General features: G+C 37.0%; 1 protein-coding gene across 1 annotated transcript in view; it reads right to left on the bottom strand.

Moving 5' to 3' along the window:
- Positions 1-17,129, bottom strand: part of AFG1L (AFG1 like ATPase) — a 196,011-nt gene that overhangs the window by 105,528 nt on the left and 73,354 nt on the right. The gene's annotated exons all lie outside the window — the stretch shown is intronic.

Consider the following 17,129-nt stretch of genomic DNA (forward strand, 5'->3'; position numbering starts at 1 on the left):
AATAAGGAAACAAATTTTAAGCTCTGCATACTTTTTGTTAAAAATGGAGACTTGGAATATTTTTTCAGAAGGTTGAAATTTTATTGCATATTAAACATTCCTTTTAGGAAATTCCCTGGCAGTCCATTGGTTAAGACTCTGCTCTCACTGCCGAGGGCCCAAGTTCAATCCCTGGTAGGGGAACTAAGATCCCACAAGCTGCATGCCACAGCCAAAATAAATAAAGCATTCCTTTTAAAAGTCAACTCTATAAAGTAATAAGATTTAAAAAATAAAAAAGTATAAAGATAACAGTAAAGTCTTCCAAGTGATAAAAATTACAAGTTAATGTCTCAATTTTCCTTTTTAAGTATTGCATTATAGGCTCCTTTCTGTATTTTTTTGTTTAAAGAAAATTTAATAACTAAGATTTCAACTGCCACACTTACTTCTGGAAATAAAATATGGTCATTAGAAAACATTTATTCTCTTTAGAAAAATATTCATCATAATATCATTATAGCGGAGAAAGTATTTGCATAAGCTCTTTGGTTAATTAAGGACTACAGGCTTTAAATTCAGTTACATTTAAAATTCTTATTTAGTGATATTACAAAAAGTAAGATAATACTAGCCAGACTGTGAGGATCTCAAAATTCAAAATGAGGTCTTTTTTTCCTATAATCAATATATCAAATGAGTAAAATGGGTAAAATGTAGGAAATGGGTTTAAAGTAAGATGTTTTCATAGTCTTCCCTAATTATAAAGTTGCTAGGGAATGTGCATAAAAATATTGCTATGTGATAAAGAGTCAACGGTCATGACTGCCAGTAAGTAGTAAAAATCAAAAATGAAATAATTTTTAAACACACACAATGTTTACAAGCAGCTCTATCATAACAGCTAGAAACTGTAGCTTTATCTGTAACAGCCAAAGACTGGAAGGAATCCAGATGGCCATCATTAGGTGAATGGACAAATTGTGGCACATCTGCATAGTGAAATAGTACTCAGCAATAAAAAAGACAAACTATTTATGCATACCAAAAAATAGATGGATCTTAATTATACAGAGTAAAAGAAGTAATACCCTCCACCCCTTAAAAAAAGAGTACCAGAATGTGTGATCCCATGTATAAAAACTCTAAAAAAGCTGACTCATCTATAGCAATACAAAGCAAATCAGTTTTCTCAAGAAGGGACAGATTGGGACAGTGATGGTAGGGAGAGATGAAAAAAGGGAGGAAGAACATTGGGGATGTGATGGAAATGTTAATCATATTGATTGTGGTGGTGATTTCACAGATGTATACCTATGTCACTATTATTGTATTGAAAGTAAAAGTGAAAGTGAAGTCGCTCAGTCCTGTCCAACTCTTTGCAACCCCATAGACTGTAGCCTACCAGGCTCCTCCATCCATGGGATTTTCCAGGCAAGAGTACTGGAGTGGATTGCCAGTTCCTTCTCCAGGGGAATCTTCCCAACCCAGGGCTCGAACCCAGGTCTCCTGCATTGTAGACAGACACTTTACCATCTGAGCCACCAGGGAAGTCCTGAATTATTGTATTATTATTGTATCCTTTAAAAACATGCCATTTATTGTATGTCAGTTATGACTTAATAAGCTTTTTGAAAATTTATTAGGGAAAGAAACATACACAACACTAGTGAATATAAAAAAAAAAATGAAATGTTACAGAATTAAAACCAAAATATTACACTAATGAAAGTTTATCTATGTTAAGTAACGTTTTGGCTTTTGGTCTTACTCACGAAATCTTTTTGAATGGACATATACAGCACACCCTAAGATGTAGTTTCTGGAGGAGGGCAAGGCAACCCACTCCAGTATTCTTGCCTGGAGAATCCCATGTACAGAGGACCCTGGCAGGCCACAGTCCACGGGGTCGCAGAGTCTGGACACAACTGAAGCAACTTAGCATGCATTCATTCAAGATGTAGTTTAATAGGCATGCACCGTTCAGAAGGTTAATGGCTATGAGAAATGTAAAGGCCCACTTGTAATATTCTTGATTAAAAGATTTCCACCGAGCAAAATTAAAGTACAATAATAATGCCTTTAAATCTTTGAGATTTAAGTTTTAAAGGTTTAACTTTTAAAAAATCAGCCTTTAAAAGGATATATAATTCAAATTTCATGATCTGGGAAGTATTTTCTAAACAAAATTCTAAACAGAATTCATTTGGCTTGAAAACCTTTAGGTTTTTATAGGACACTTAAGTGAAAAAGGACTGTACTCGTTAAACTGAAGAGTTTTTTGCAATTCAAATATTATGCTAATTATCAATACAATAGATACATCTCTTGAAATGTTATTTAGCTACCAGAATTTTTAATATTTAGTTGTTTAATATTATTTTTCTTAGACATAAAGATTTTATAATATATTTAAATCAACATTTGTCATTATTTACTAAATAGCATTTTAAAATTTAACAGAAGTTCTTGCCTACAATTTTTAAATGATCACTAACCAGAGCTAAATGAGCACTTGGTCATATAAGACAGAGTACTGGAATCATGGGACATTCAGTTTTTGAGAATGGTATAAGGACCTCTACATTCTCCACAGTGAATAACTGTAATAATACTTACAGATGAAATACATGCAAAGAGGACTTTTAAAGTAATTACAAGGATCTACATAAATACTTTGGAGATGCCCACAGACATGTAGATCTTTTCCTTAAAATCCACTGTCAAAACGACCAGGATGAATAACACCTATTTATATAAGAAATAGGGGTTTTGAGTAAGAAAAACTTTTAAGATAGGTAATTAAAAGGAGTTTTCCTAAAAATTAACATAAAATACTTATATGATTCTATGGAAGCAATCTGATTTACCCTTCCAGGAGATGCTTGTTTTAGTGTAGATTAAAACAAAATGGCATCTTTAGGCCATGTAAGCAGGAAGAGCTACTTGGCTTCTTTTAAAAAATCTAACTGGAGTTCAAACAATATTATACCAAATGTGCAGATATTATAGTGAATTAAATATGTCCATTTGACGGCATATTACAATTCTATAATCAATTCAATGTACATTCGTGTATTCCTATTATTTGCACTGAAATGATTGCTGAGGACAAAAAATAAATAAAAGAAGGAACTAGCATCTGCAGAATACCTAGCAGGAGTCAGGCAATTTGCTAGACATTTCACACAAACAACAATCTTAATATTCCTACACAGCAAATATTTCTACCTCCATTTTACAGACAAAGAAACTGGCTCTAGGATTTTTTAAAATAACTTGCTGATTTCCAGCTAGTAATTAGTATATCTAGAAATTTCAGAGGAAGATCTTTAATGAGGCTAAAACTGATAGATTTTTTCAGAACCACAGCGTAACCAGTTGGACTTGCTGCAGCTGACAGACACAACCACCAATCATAACCATGATACAGGGTATAAAAGGATACAAGGTATAAACATAACATAAAGAATGAGAACTATTCATCTCATCTGGGTTCAAAGGCAGCTTTGCAGGTAACAATGGGACTAGAGTCCCTTGGAAAAATAATCAGGGTGCCACGAAGCAGAAAGAAAGCATGGGTATCCCAGGCTCATGTCAGCTCCCAGGCTCAGTCAAGAGTGAGCCCAGCTCATGACTTTACTTTCTTTTCTATACAATCTACTGCTCAAATCCACATTTTCTAACAAGCTTTCCTTGAATACACTATTGCGGGAAGACTTCAAGAGTGGCATTCCATAATGCTAGTTCTGGTCAGCACAGCTTTATATAAACACTGGACACCAGAATAAAAGGGACAGTTCTCTCTGAGAATAAGAAACGTATGCACTTTGTGCCTGGAAAACAGGAAACTTAAGCATGTATGCACAAGGAGGGGGAACCCAAGCAAAGCCTGGCTCCGATTCCCCAATTGAGGAGATGGGTGAGACTCTAGGGAAGAAAAAGTAGCTAGAGTTCACAGGGCAATCAGTGTACCAGAGAAAAGGGAGCTGCTCAGTGAAAAAGTGCTAAAGACCTGCTGAGGGTCCCAACTGAGTCCCTAGGTGAGTACTGATCAGCATATATGTGTGAGGAAGCTACCTAAAGCCAAGAGAAGAATCGTTTGAAAGTACTCAAGGAAACCATCACTGGGGTGCACACATGGCTAGGAATAGTGCCTATCTCTACTAGACAGACTGGAAAACTTCTAAATATACAGGGTACAGAGCAGAATATTGAGAAGGGATTTATCTCAGTAGCAAGAAAAATTAGTCCTAGACTAAATATGCTCTAGTCCTGCCATACAAAATTTAAAAGCAATAGCTAAAAGAATCAAATTGTAAGAAAGAGAATAGAGCTCAAGAATGTTTATAGGGACAAAAAATATCCAATATCCAATCAAGTAAAATTCATATTGTTTGACATCTAATAAAAAACAAAAATTACTGGGCATGCAGGGAAACAGGAAAATGTGGCCCAGAACAAAAAGAAAAAAATCAGTCAACAGAAACAGACCAAGGAATGACACAGATAATAAATTTAGAAGAAAAGAACATTAAAGCAGTTTTGCTATATTCTATGTGTTCAAGCAGCTGGAAGAGCAAGCATATCAAATAAAGAAAATATATATTTTTTAAACTGAAGAATTTTTCAAAATGGAAACTATAATATGTGAGACAAAAAATATGCTGGATGGGAATAACAGCAGATTAGATACTGCAGAAGAAAATATTAGTGAGCTTTAGATCGTAGCAATAGAAAATAGCCAAAGGAAAGGAGAGAAAAAAGAGATACATTACATACAGGAGGATTAGAATGATAGTAACTTCTCATTTGAAACAACACAAGCCAGAACACAGTGGAGCAACATTTTTAGAGGTCAAAAGAAAAGAAACAAATCTGTCAACATATGATTCTACCCTGTACAAAAATATCTCCTTAAGTAGGGACTTTCTGTGACATACAAACGCTGTAAGAATTTATTCCCAAAACACCAAAACCATAAGAAATCGTTTAAAGAAGTCCTCAGGGAGAAAAATAATATTGGATGGAACCCTGGAACACATAAAGGAGTAAACAGCACCAGAAATGGCAACTCTGGGCAAATATGAGCCTTTTAAAATTATTATCTAAATCCTTTTAAAAGGTAATAATTTCAAGCTAAAATAATAGCAATATACTGTGGGATTTATAACATGGAAGTAAAGTGTATGGAAACAATGGCACAAAGTTTGGAAGAAAAAAAATGGGTATATACTATGGTAAGTTCTTATACTATACCTGAAACAGTCTAATATCACTTGATGGTAGACTGTGATAAGTTAAGCATATATACTAAAATCTCCAAAGCAAACCATAAAACCTTACATAAAACTCCATAAAAATGAAGTTATAGAGTATATATTCCTTTGTATACTGCTGCTGCTTTAACTCATTCTAATCTTTCTAAAATTTATCCATGTTGTTATGTGCTCATTCCTTCTCATTGCTAGTGTCAATAATGTGTTTAGCAACACACAGATTTAAAAATCTGAAAGAAAAGTTAGGGTCATCTACACATTTATTGTTGTTGATGATAATTTACCACATGTATCCTTGGCTAATATTTTGAATGAAAACTGCTTTAGAGAAGTCAGGAAGATGAAATCCTATCCATCAATTCTATGAATAGTCCTATAAATTGAATCCATCTTTTTATTCAAATAATAACTGCCAGCCCCCATTTTAGATATCCTATGACATTTTAAATGCTGCAATTTCCTATAACAGTGATAACCAGGGTCCAAGGAAAAAGCTCCACAGGATCCTTTTTAAAAAAAAAAAACAATGAAAGAGAAACAACAAAATGTTACATAAAATCTTGATTACAAAAATACTACCATCCATACACTTATATATTTACTGCAGTAGGTCAAACACCAATGAAGTAGTTTTTCACACCAGAGTTTCATTTTATACACAGAATCAATGAATGGAAATATCATGACTGGAGTCTTCAATGAGAAAACAAACCTTAGGTACTTTGGGGAATCCCCATACACAGACGACCCCAAAGCGTCAGGCAAAAACTAGTGGCAAAGACCTCGACTCTTCGGTTAACTTTTAAAACCATCTATTTCATTATCAACTGTGACAGGCTGAGGCTCAGCCAACAGCTTTCACTTTAGCCCTAAAGGTTGTCTTCAGAGTCTGAAGTGTGTGTGAGTGCTAAGTCTCTTCAGACTCTGTCCAACCGTATGGACTATAGCCTACCAGGCTCCTCTGTCCATGGGATTCTCAAGGCAAGAATAGTGGAGTGGGTTGCTGTGCCTTCCTCCAGAGGATCTTTCTGACCCAGGGGTTGAACCTGCATCTCAAGATGTGGAATCAAACCCACATCTCTTATGTCTCGTGCATTGGCAGGTGGGTTCTTTACCACTAGTACCACCTGGGAAGCCCAGTAGTTGTGTATGGATGAGAGTTGGACCATAAAGAAGGCTGAGCGCTGAAGAATTGATGCTTTTGAATGGTGTTGGAGAAGACTCTTGAGAGTCCCTTGGACTGCAAGGAGATCCAACCAGTCAATTGTAAAGGAAATCAGTCCTAAACATTCATTGAAAGGACTGATGCTGAAGCTGAAGCTCCAATACTTTGGTCACCTGATGCAAAGAACTGACTCATTTGAAAAGACCCTGATTCTGAGGAAGATAGAAAGCAGGAAGAGGAGGGGACGACAGAGGATGAGATGGTTGGATGGCATGACCAACTTGATAGACACGAATTTGACCAAGCTCCAGGAATTGGTGATGGACAGGGAAACCTCACATGCTGCAGTCCATGGGGTCGCAAAGAGTTGGACACGACTGAGCAACTGAACTGAACTGAGGTTCTCATAAAGCACTGGCTTTGGGTCTCCTGTGACATATAGCAAATTCCCACTAGCTATCTATTTTACATATGATAATGTATATGTTTCAATGCTACTCTCTCAAATCATCCCATCCTCTCCTTCCCTACTGTGTTCAAAAATCTGTTCTTTATGTCTGCATCTCCTTTGCTGTCCTGCAGGTAGGATTATCAGTACTGTCTTTCTAGATTCCATATATATACATTAATATACAATATTTGTCTTTCTTTCTGACTTACTTCACTCTGTATGATAGGCTGTGGGTTCATCCACCTGATTTGAACTGACTCAAATGCATTCCTTTTTACAGCTAAGTAGTATTCTATTGTGTATATGCACCACAACTTCCTTATTCATTCATCTGTCAATGGACATCTAGATTGCTTCCATGTCCTAGCTATTGTAATAGTGCTGCAATCAACCTTGGGGTACTTGTGTCTTTTTCAATTATGGTTTTCTCAGGGTATATGCCCAGTAGTAGTACTGCTGGGTCATACAGTAGTTTTACTCCTAGTTTTTTAAGGAATCTCCATACTGGCACTTTCAATTTGCATTCCCACTAACAATACAAGCATAGTCCCTTTTCTCCACACCCTCTCCAGCACATATTCTTTGTAGATTGTTTGATAATGGCCATTCTGACTGGTATGAGATGATACTTCATTGTAGTTTTGATTTGCATCTCTCTGATAATGAGCAACGTTGAGCATCTTTTCATGTGTTTATTAGCTATCTGTATGTCTTCTTTGGAGAAATGTCTGTTTAGGTCTTCCACCTATTTTTTGATGGGATTGTTTTCTGGTATTGAGCTGCATGAGATGCTTGTATATTTTGGAGATTAACCCTTTATTAGTTGTTTCATTTGCTATTACTTTTTCCCATTCTGAGGGTTGTCTTTTTACCTTGCTTAGTTTCCTTCATTGTGCAAAATCTCATAAGTTTAATTAGACCCCATTTGTTTATTTTTGTTTTAATTTCCATTACTCTGGGGCTTCCCTGGTGGCTCAGAGGTTAAAGCGTCTACCTCCAATGCAGGAGACCGGGGTTCGATCCCTGGGTCAGGAAGATCCCCTGGAGAAGGAAATGGCACCCGACTCCAGTATTCTTGCCTGGAGAATCCCATGGGTGGAGAAGTCTGGCAGGCTACAGTCCATGGGGTCGCAAAGAGTCAGACACGACTGAGCAACTTCACTTTCATTTCACTTTCCATTACTCTAGGATATGGGTCATAAAGGATCTTGCTGTGATTTATGTCAGTGTTCTGCCTATGCCTTCTTCTAAGAGTTTTACAGTTCCTGGCCTTATATTTAGGTCTTTAATCCGTTCTGACTTTACTTTTATGTACAGTGTTAGGAAGTGTTCTAATTTCATTCTTTTACACGTACATGACCAGTTTTCCCAGCACCGCTTATTGAGAGACTGTCTTTTCTCTATTGTGTATTTTTGCCTCCTTTGTCAAAGATAAAGTGCCCACAGGTGCATGGATTTATCTCCAAGCTTTCTATGTTTTCCATTGGTCTATATTTCTGTTTTTGTGCCAGTATCATATTGTCTTAATGACTGAAGCTTTGTAGTATAGTTTGAAGTCAGGAAGGTTGATTCCTCCAGCTCCATTCTTCTTTCTCAAAATCATTTAGCATTTAATATTTAGGGCTATGATTTAATTATTGTTTTCTTTTTGTCTCTTCTGCTTTTTCTTCATATGTTCTTTTCTTGCCTTTTTAAAAATTATTTGAATACATCTTAAAATTACTTTTTGTCAGCTGGCCTTTATTTTATTTTTCTTGTTGTTCTAGGGATAACAATATATAAACCTCATTTTATACTGCTTTGCTGTATTGAGCTTTGCAGATACTGAATTTTTTTCAAATTGAAAGTTTGTGGCAACCCTGTGTTGAGCAAGTCTGCTGCTGCTACTGCTGCTAAGTTGCTTCAGTCGTGTCCGACTCCGTGCGACCCCATAGATGGCGGCCCACCAGGCTCCCCCGTCCCTGGGATTCTCCAGGCAAGAACACTGGAGTGGGTTGCCATTTCCTTCTCCAATGCATGAAAGGGAAAAGTGAAAGTGAAGTCGCTCAGTCGTGTCCGACTCTTCGCAACCCCATGGTCTGCAGCCTACCAGGCTCCTCCATCCATGGGATTTTCCAGGCAAGAGTACTGGAGTGGGGTGCCACTGCCTTCTCCATGAGCAAGTCTATCAGCACCATATTTCCAACAGCATTTGTCCACTTCATGTCTCTATGTCATATTTTGATAATTTTCACAATATTTCAAACTTTTCCCTTATTATTATATTTGTTATGGTGATCTACAGTTAGTGACCTTTTATGTTACTGAAAGTAGCTCTTTTACCCCTTTCCTGCTTGTCCATTTCTGCTCCCCTCTATAATTAAGAGTCTAATTATAGGAATGAGGTTACTAAGCAATTGAAACTAACTCCTGATTTAAGCTCTCCTGAATGCTGTACCATGCCTTGTCAAATCTGTTGATTCTTTTCCTATATAAAAAGAAAGAAAGAAGAACCAAGCAGTTACAAAATTACTAGCTCTCTACCCCCAACAGCCTCTTTAGCAATCCCGCAGGCAGATCATGAAGGCAAGATAACATCTGAAGAGTCAGTCAGTCTGCACTCAATGGAGAATGATGCAGAACCCAACATCCTACTTCAATGATTCACTGAGATTCTTTGCCCAACCCCATTTTTCCCTTTAAAAACTGTCATGGCTAAGCAGAATTTTTGGAGTTGTTTTCTGGACATGAGTCTACCTTCTGCCCAGATTGCTGCCTTTTATGATTAAAGCACCTTTCTTTTCTACTGACACTTGCTTCTCAAATTATTGGCTTATGAGCAGCAAGCAATCAAATCTGGGTTTGGTTACATTACTATTACAAAAAGATATCAACTCACTAAAGGTTCAGATAATGATTTGCATTTCTTGGCAATAAAATATTTTTTAATTAAGGTGTATATGTTGTTTTTTAGACATAATGCTATTAACACATTTTATAGACTACAGTAGTATAAAAAAATCTTCAGATGCACTAGGAAGTCAAAAAAAATTATGTTGTTCACTTTATTGTAGTACTCGCTTTATTGCAGTGGTCTAGAACCAAACCATGAAATTCCAGATGTTCAAGCTGGATTTAGAAAAGGCAGAGGAACCAGAGATCAAACTGCCAACATGTGCTGGATCATCGAAAAAGCAAGAGAGTTCCAGGAAAGCATCTACTTCTGTTTTATTGACTATGCCAAAGCCTTTGACTGGGTGGATCACAACTGTGGAAAATTCTTTAAGAGATGGAATACCAGACCACCTGAACTGCCTCCTGAGAAATCTGTATGCAGGTCAAGAAGCAACAGTTAGGACTGGATATGGAACAACTGACTGGTTCCAAATCAGGAAAGGAGTACGTCAAGGCTGTATATTGTCACCCTGCTTATTTAACTTATATGCAGAGTACATCATGAGAAATGCTGGGCTTGATGAAGCACAAGCTGGAATCAAGACTGCCGGGAGAAATATCAATAACCTCAGATATGCAGATGACTCCACCCTTATGGCAGAAAGCAAAGAAGAACTAAAGAGCCTCTTGATGAAAGCTAAAGAGGAGAGTGAAAAAGTTGGCTTAAAGCTCAACGTTCAGAAAACAAAGAAGATGGCATCTGGTCCCATCACTTCATGGCAAATAGATGGGGAAACAATGGAAACAGTGACAGACATTTTGGGGGTGGGGCTCCAAAATCACTGCAGATGGTCACTGCAGCCATGAAATTAAAACATGCTTGCTCCTTGGAAGAAAAGCTATGATAAACCTAGATAGCATATTAAAAAGCAGAGACATTACTTTGCCAACAAAGGTCCATCTAGTCAAGGCTATGGCTTTTCCAGTAGTCATGTATGGATGCGAGAGTTGGACTATAAAGAAAGCTGAGCACTGAAGAATTGATGCTTTTGAACTGTAGTGTTGGAGAAGACTCTTGAGAGTCCCTTGGACTGCAAGGAGATCCAACTAGTCCATCCTAAAGGAAATCAGTCTTGAATACTCATTGGAAGGACTGATGCTGAAAGTCCAATACTTTGGCCACCTGACGCAAAGAACTGACTCACTGGAAAAGACCCTGATGCTGGGAGGGATTGGGGGCAGAAGGAGAAGGGGACAACAGAGGATGAGATGGTTGGATGGCATCACCAACTCAATGGACATAAGTCTGAGTAAACTCCAGGAGTTGGTGATGGACAGAGAAGCTTGGTGTGCTGCAGTCCATGGAGTCGTAAAGAGTCGGACACGACTGAGCAACTGAACTGAACTGAGGATCAAACCTGCAATATTTCCAAGCTTACCAGTATCCTTAACTTTTCACACTTAGAATTAATATCATACCACTTCACACAAAAAAATGTAGAAACCTTGCATCCATATAAGTCCATCTAAACATCCCACTTCGTACTATGTGTCATTTGCATCCTATCCACATACATTATAAATCCCACAGATGATGTTATAATATCTCATAAAACAGTCATTTCTATTTTTAATAAATTAAAAATAAAAAGTAGTTACTTATATTTACTCCAATATTTACCACTTCTGATGCTCTTCTTTTCTTCTTGAGGATCCAAATGTCTGTTACCATTTCCTTTCTACCTGTAGAACTTCTTTTAGAATAGCTTGTATTGCATATCTGATGCTAATGAATTTGTTCAGCTTTCTTTGATATCAGAATATCTTTATTTTATCTTTATTCTTGAAGGAAATTTTTATTTGATATAAAATTCTTGGTTGATAACTTCTTCCCCAGCATTTTAAAGATGTCATTCCACTGTCTCTAGCCTCCACAGTTTCTAATGGAAGTCATCAAGATGAGTCGCCAGTCCAGGTTCGATGCATGATACTGGATGATTGGGGCTGGTGCACTGTGACGACCCAGAGGGATGGTATGGGGAGGGAGGAGGGAGGAGGGTTCAGGATGGGGAACACGTGTATACCTGTGGCGGATTCATGTTGATATATGGCAAAACCAATACAATATTGTAAAGTTAAAAAATAAAATAAAATAAAATTTTAAAAAAAGAGCTAATCATTGTTCCCTGTATTTAACGTCATTTTTCTCTGCTGCTTTCTAGATTTCCTCTTTACCTTAGGCTTTTAGAAATTCAATTACAGTGTATCTAAGCATTACTTTCTTATATTTATTCTGCTTGGATTTCACTGAGGTTTTCTTGAATCTGTAAATTTATGTCTTCACCCAAGTTGGGGAAATTTTTGACCATTATTTCTTCAAAAGTTTTTCTACCCATTATCTCTCCTTGCCTTCTGGGATTCCAATTAAAAATATATTAGAAAGCTTGTTATAGCTCCACAAATTCTTAAGTCTCTGTTTCTTTACTTCTGTCATTTTCTATTCTTCTTCACATTGGGTAATTTTAAGTTCTCTCTGGCTCTTTGCTGTTATCCTCATTCTGCTATTAAGCTCTTGAAGTGAATTCTTATTTAAAACACTGTCTTCTTTTAGTTTTAAAATTTAAATTTGGTATTTTTATGGTTTGTATTTCTCTGCTGAGATTCCTTATCCTTTCATTCATTACAAACATATTTTCTTTACCTCATTTCCCCCTAAATTATAGTTACAGTCCTTGTTTTAGTCCTTGTTTGCTAATTCCAATATCCGGGGCATATTGGAGTAGTTATCTGCTGATGGCTTTTTCTCTTGAGAATGGGTAATATCTCCTCATTCTTCACCTTTGGATGGTATTCTGGACCTTCTGGATTCTGTTTCTGAAGACCATTGATATTTTTGTCTTAGCAGGAAATTACCTTGGTTGGACTAAAACTATAAACTCAAATCTAAGTTCAGCACCCTATCCTTAGGAAGCTTCTAGTTTGCTCTGCAACTGTATGGTTCAGAGGCCAGTCAGAGAATTTATACACAGAACTTGAGAACCTGGGGCTATATCAATCTAGTTCTCCCTGGGATTCATTTTTCATTTTCCAGCAGCTATGCTTGCCCTAAATGCTGCAATCTGGTTATTCTAGCCAGAAACAGTGTAGTTTTTCTGTCAGAATTTTAGTCATTAAATGCATCACTCACTTTATCTGCCCTAAAGCTGATAACCATTTTTTTAAAAGAAAGAAAGAAAAAAAATTAAAAGAAAATTCTCTTCATTTTGGTTCTCTTCCAGGTTTTGTCTCCCTTCTACAATCTTTCTGGGACCTTCAGATAGTTGAGTTACATATTTTGTTCAGAATGTATTATGGCTGTCTGCAAGAAGGTCTTTTGGTTAGGAGCTTATTCAGCCACACCAGAAGAAGTTTTAGTTTTTAATAGAGGATGTAACCCATTTATTATATTTCCTGTCATGGACATGCCTGATTGTGTTCCATGCTTTTTATTCTTTTTTTCTGCTGTTTCTTCTGCTTTCTAGCTTTTGCTTTAAGAAATATTTTTACTTTGATCCCTTGTCTTTTCTAGCAATTTGAAAAGTAGAAGGGGTATCTTAAATTCTAATATACTTGACAATATATATATTATTTTTTCCCTAGTTATCAGTGCCACAAATATTGACACTATCACTTAGGATCTGTAAACTCTCTATTTAAGGGGAACAAAATTTACAAATAAATAAGCAAGCAGAAACTACAAATATTCACTTAACCTTAATTCACTGTTATGATCAATTTTCTTATTTCCAACACTTCTTTTTAATAAATTCACATTTTAAGACCTCTTTCTTCCAGAGGACTCACTTTTTAAAAAAATCTTTTCATTCTTTATTCTCTTTCTGCACACTACCAGAGCTTTATAAGTGGTTTCCCCTCATCACTGATTTCATTTTCTATAGTTTCAATTCTACACTTCAGTGTTTCTAATACTGATTTTAACTGATTTAATTTAAAACCCCTTTATCACATGTTGCTTTTTTTAATTTCATCTGAATTCTTAGTAAAAAGGTTTCAACCCATTTGTTTGTCTTCTCTCAGCTTCAGATCAGATCAGTCGCTCAGTCGTGTCCGACTCTTTGCGACCCCATGAATCGCAGCACGCCAGGCCTCCCTGTCCATCACCAACTCCCAGAGTTCACTCAGATTCACGTCCATCGAGTCAGTGATGCCATCCAGCCATCTCATCCTCTGTCGTCCCCTTCTCCTCCTGCCCCCAATCCCTCCCAGCATCAGAGTCTTTTCCAATGAGTCAACTCTTCACATGGGGTGGCCAAAGTACTGGAGTTTCAGCTTTAGCATCATTCCTTCCAAAGAAATCCCAGGGCTGATCTCCTTCAGAATGGACTGGTTGGATCTCCTTGCAGTCCAAGGGACTCTCAAGAGTCTTCTCCAACACCACAGTTCAAAAGCATCAATTCTTCGGTGCTCAGCTTAGATCTTCTATGTTACAGAGTCTATGTTTCCCTTATTTTTAAAGAATACAAAACAATCTTCTAATGCTTGCTTACTTCTCTTTCCTACTTATTGTTCCCATATTAAAGTATTTTCTATTTACATAACCTTGAAAAAGGAGTTGTATGACTAATCTTCAAGAGCTCCTGTAACCTAAGATATATGGTGATTCCTCTTTCCCTATCCACCTAGTCGTTCTTATAATATTTCAGTCTGTACTATAGTTCACTGTTAAAAAGTGATAACTGACATCCTTGGCTTGTTCATTCTTGTAGTAGATATACCACAATGTTTCCAGGAAGCATACTTCTGTCTTTTGAACTGATATACATATATTTGGTATCATATTAAGAAACTCTCCATCTATTTATATGTCATGGTGTGATTACATCAAGATGCTGAATTTTGTCAAGTGCTCTTTTATGCTTTTATGGAGAACGTCAATGGATTTTTTTCTCCCTAGAAGTATTGTGTGTGTGTGTGCTTAGTTGCTCAGTCATGTCTGACTCTTTACAACCCCATGGACTGTAGCCTACCAGGCTCCTCTGTCCATGGGGATTCTCCAGACAAGAATACTGGAGTGGATTACCATCACCTCCTCCAGGGGATCTTTCCCACCCAGGGATCGAACCTAGGTGTCCCACATTGAAGGCAGATTCTTTACTGTCTGAGCAACCTGGGAAGACCCCCTAGAAGTATTAATATGATAAATTACATGAGCATGTGTGTGTGTGTGCATGTACCAACTTCCCAGTGATATCCAGTCTTTTATTTACTACAAACAGATTGGCTTGAGTAAGAATCACACAGTGTTGTTGCCTGATAATCTAAATAACACAGGATTATTCTTGGACATTGTAAGGCTATCTATAGTATTTTCATTATAATAAATAGTGAATTAAAAACTAAAAAGTCCAAGAGACTTCCCTGGTGGTGGTCAGCTGGATAAGAATTCGCCTGCCAATGCAGAGGACACAGGTTCGACCCCTGGTCCAAAAAGATTCCACATGCGGTGGAACACCTAAGCCCCGTGCGGCACGACTACTGAGCCCGTGCTCTAGGGCCTGCAAGTCCCAACTGCTAGGCCTGTGTGCCACAACCGCTGAAGCCCACACACCTAGCCCCTGTGCTCCACCGGGGAAGCCGCCACAATGAGATGCCCTTGTGCTGCAACCAACAGTAGCAGCTCCAGCTCACTACAACTAGAGACAGCCCGTGTTCAGCAATGAAGACTCAGCAGCAGCAAAAATAAACAAACAAATAAGAAACTAGAAGTCCACAATGCATTCCTCAAACAAGGGATTTTTTTCTTTTAGCACTTTTTGTTTTACTGTCAAAAAGCATAGCCATTTCAACTTGCATACTGTTTTTCTCTACAAAATTATATTCGTATTTTTGATTGAACAAGTTCTTACGTTTAATTATTAATTTCAATTTAATTAACTTAATCTACCAATCTATTATTAATTTGTTCTTAGAGTCTCCATGCACTTAATCTATAGTATTGCTTTTTCCTACTAGAATATCATGAAATTAACAAAATTTTGTTAGAAAGTGAGTAGCATATATATGATATTTTAATTTTTGTTTCTGGCTCTTCTAATGATCTGACAGTATCATCTTCAAAATGTAAAAATAGGTCTATTTGTACATGAGCATTTGTACATGTACATTTGTATTTACCTAAATGACAAAAATGCTAAATAAATCATTAACTTGAGAGTTTATAAAAGTAAGAAACTGAATATAAACTAAAATAGATATATTTTATCTAAAAACTTCCCAGCAATTTCCTATTCCTGTGGATCCTCTCTGCTTCAAGAATCTTAACCAGATTACCCTAGAAAATGTAAAACAGCACTCCATATGTTGTGTTACAAATAGTTAAAATACATTAAACATATTTTGAGTTTACAAGAAAGTAGAAAAATCCCTGCAGACCAGTAAACACTCAGGAAGCCAAAAGCCAAAGTAGTAATCATGAGCTGACACTGGTTTGAGATTTTAACAACTATGCGGTGTAGACAATGAGGCCATCGACCTGAGCAAGGCAGGACTTAGAAGGGAGGACTAGAAAAAACAGCGACACACAGGCAGTCACTCTTTGGTACCTTATTCCCTTCACCCCTCAAGTATCACTTCCCTTTCTTTACTTGTACTGGACTTTCCCAGACTACTACCTCCAGAGCTATTTTCTCTTCCAAGTTCCTAAATTCTGGCCTTGCTTTTACTGGCTAACAATTATTTTCTATTAAAATTAAAGGTTTCTAATCACTTTCTATTAAAATTAATAACATTTATCTACAAATTGACAATAAAGGTATAACTGTAATTTCTACCAACAACCTTTATTCTTAATTGATGCATTCTAACAAGAAATGGAGGGGATAAGATGAATGATGTGGAAGAAAGTTAAGCATAGCAGCTAAAGATAACAGAGGGGGGAAAAATACAGTGTTCTTCTCCTAGGCAGTATCTTCTGGACTTCTAGCCTCCAGATTATTCTGTCTTTATTGAATAAAGGCACTACCACCTACCCAGTTGTATGAGCCAGAAATTTAGAAATTGTCCTTTCCTTTTCCTCAATATCCAACCTATAACCAGGTGATACCCATTTTACTTCTTAACTATTTTTCAAATCTATCCTCTCTGTATCCTATATCAAGTTTTCTCAACCTCATATCTATTGATATTTTAGGCTTGATAGTTCTCAGTTTTGGGGGGGGGCATCCCTGTACACCACAGGATGTTTTGGCAGAATTTCTGACTTCTATGAGATGCCAGTAGCAGCACCAACTCCTCCTTACTGCCGGGTGGTGACAATCAAAGATATCTCTAACATTGCCAAATACCTCCTGGTTTGCAAAATACCCCCCAAGATGAGATCACT

Source organism: Bos taurus, chromosome 9 (assembly GCF_002263795.3).
Source record: "Bos taurus isolate L1 Dominette 01449 registration number 42190680 breed Hereford chromosome 9, ARS-UCD2.0, whole genome shotgun sequence".
NCBI lineage: Eukaryota > Metazoa > Chordata > Mammalia > Artiodactyla > Bovidae > Bos > Bos taurus.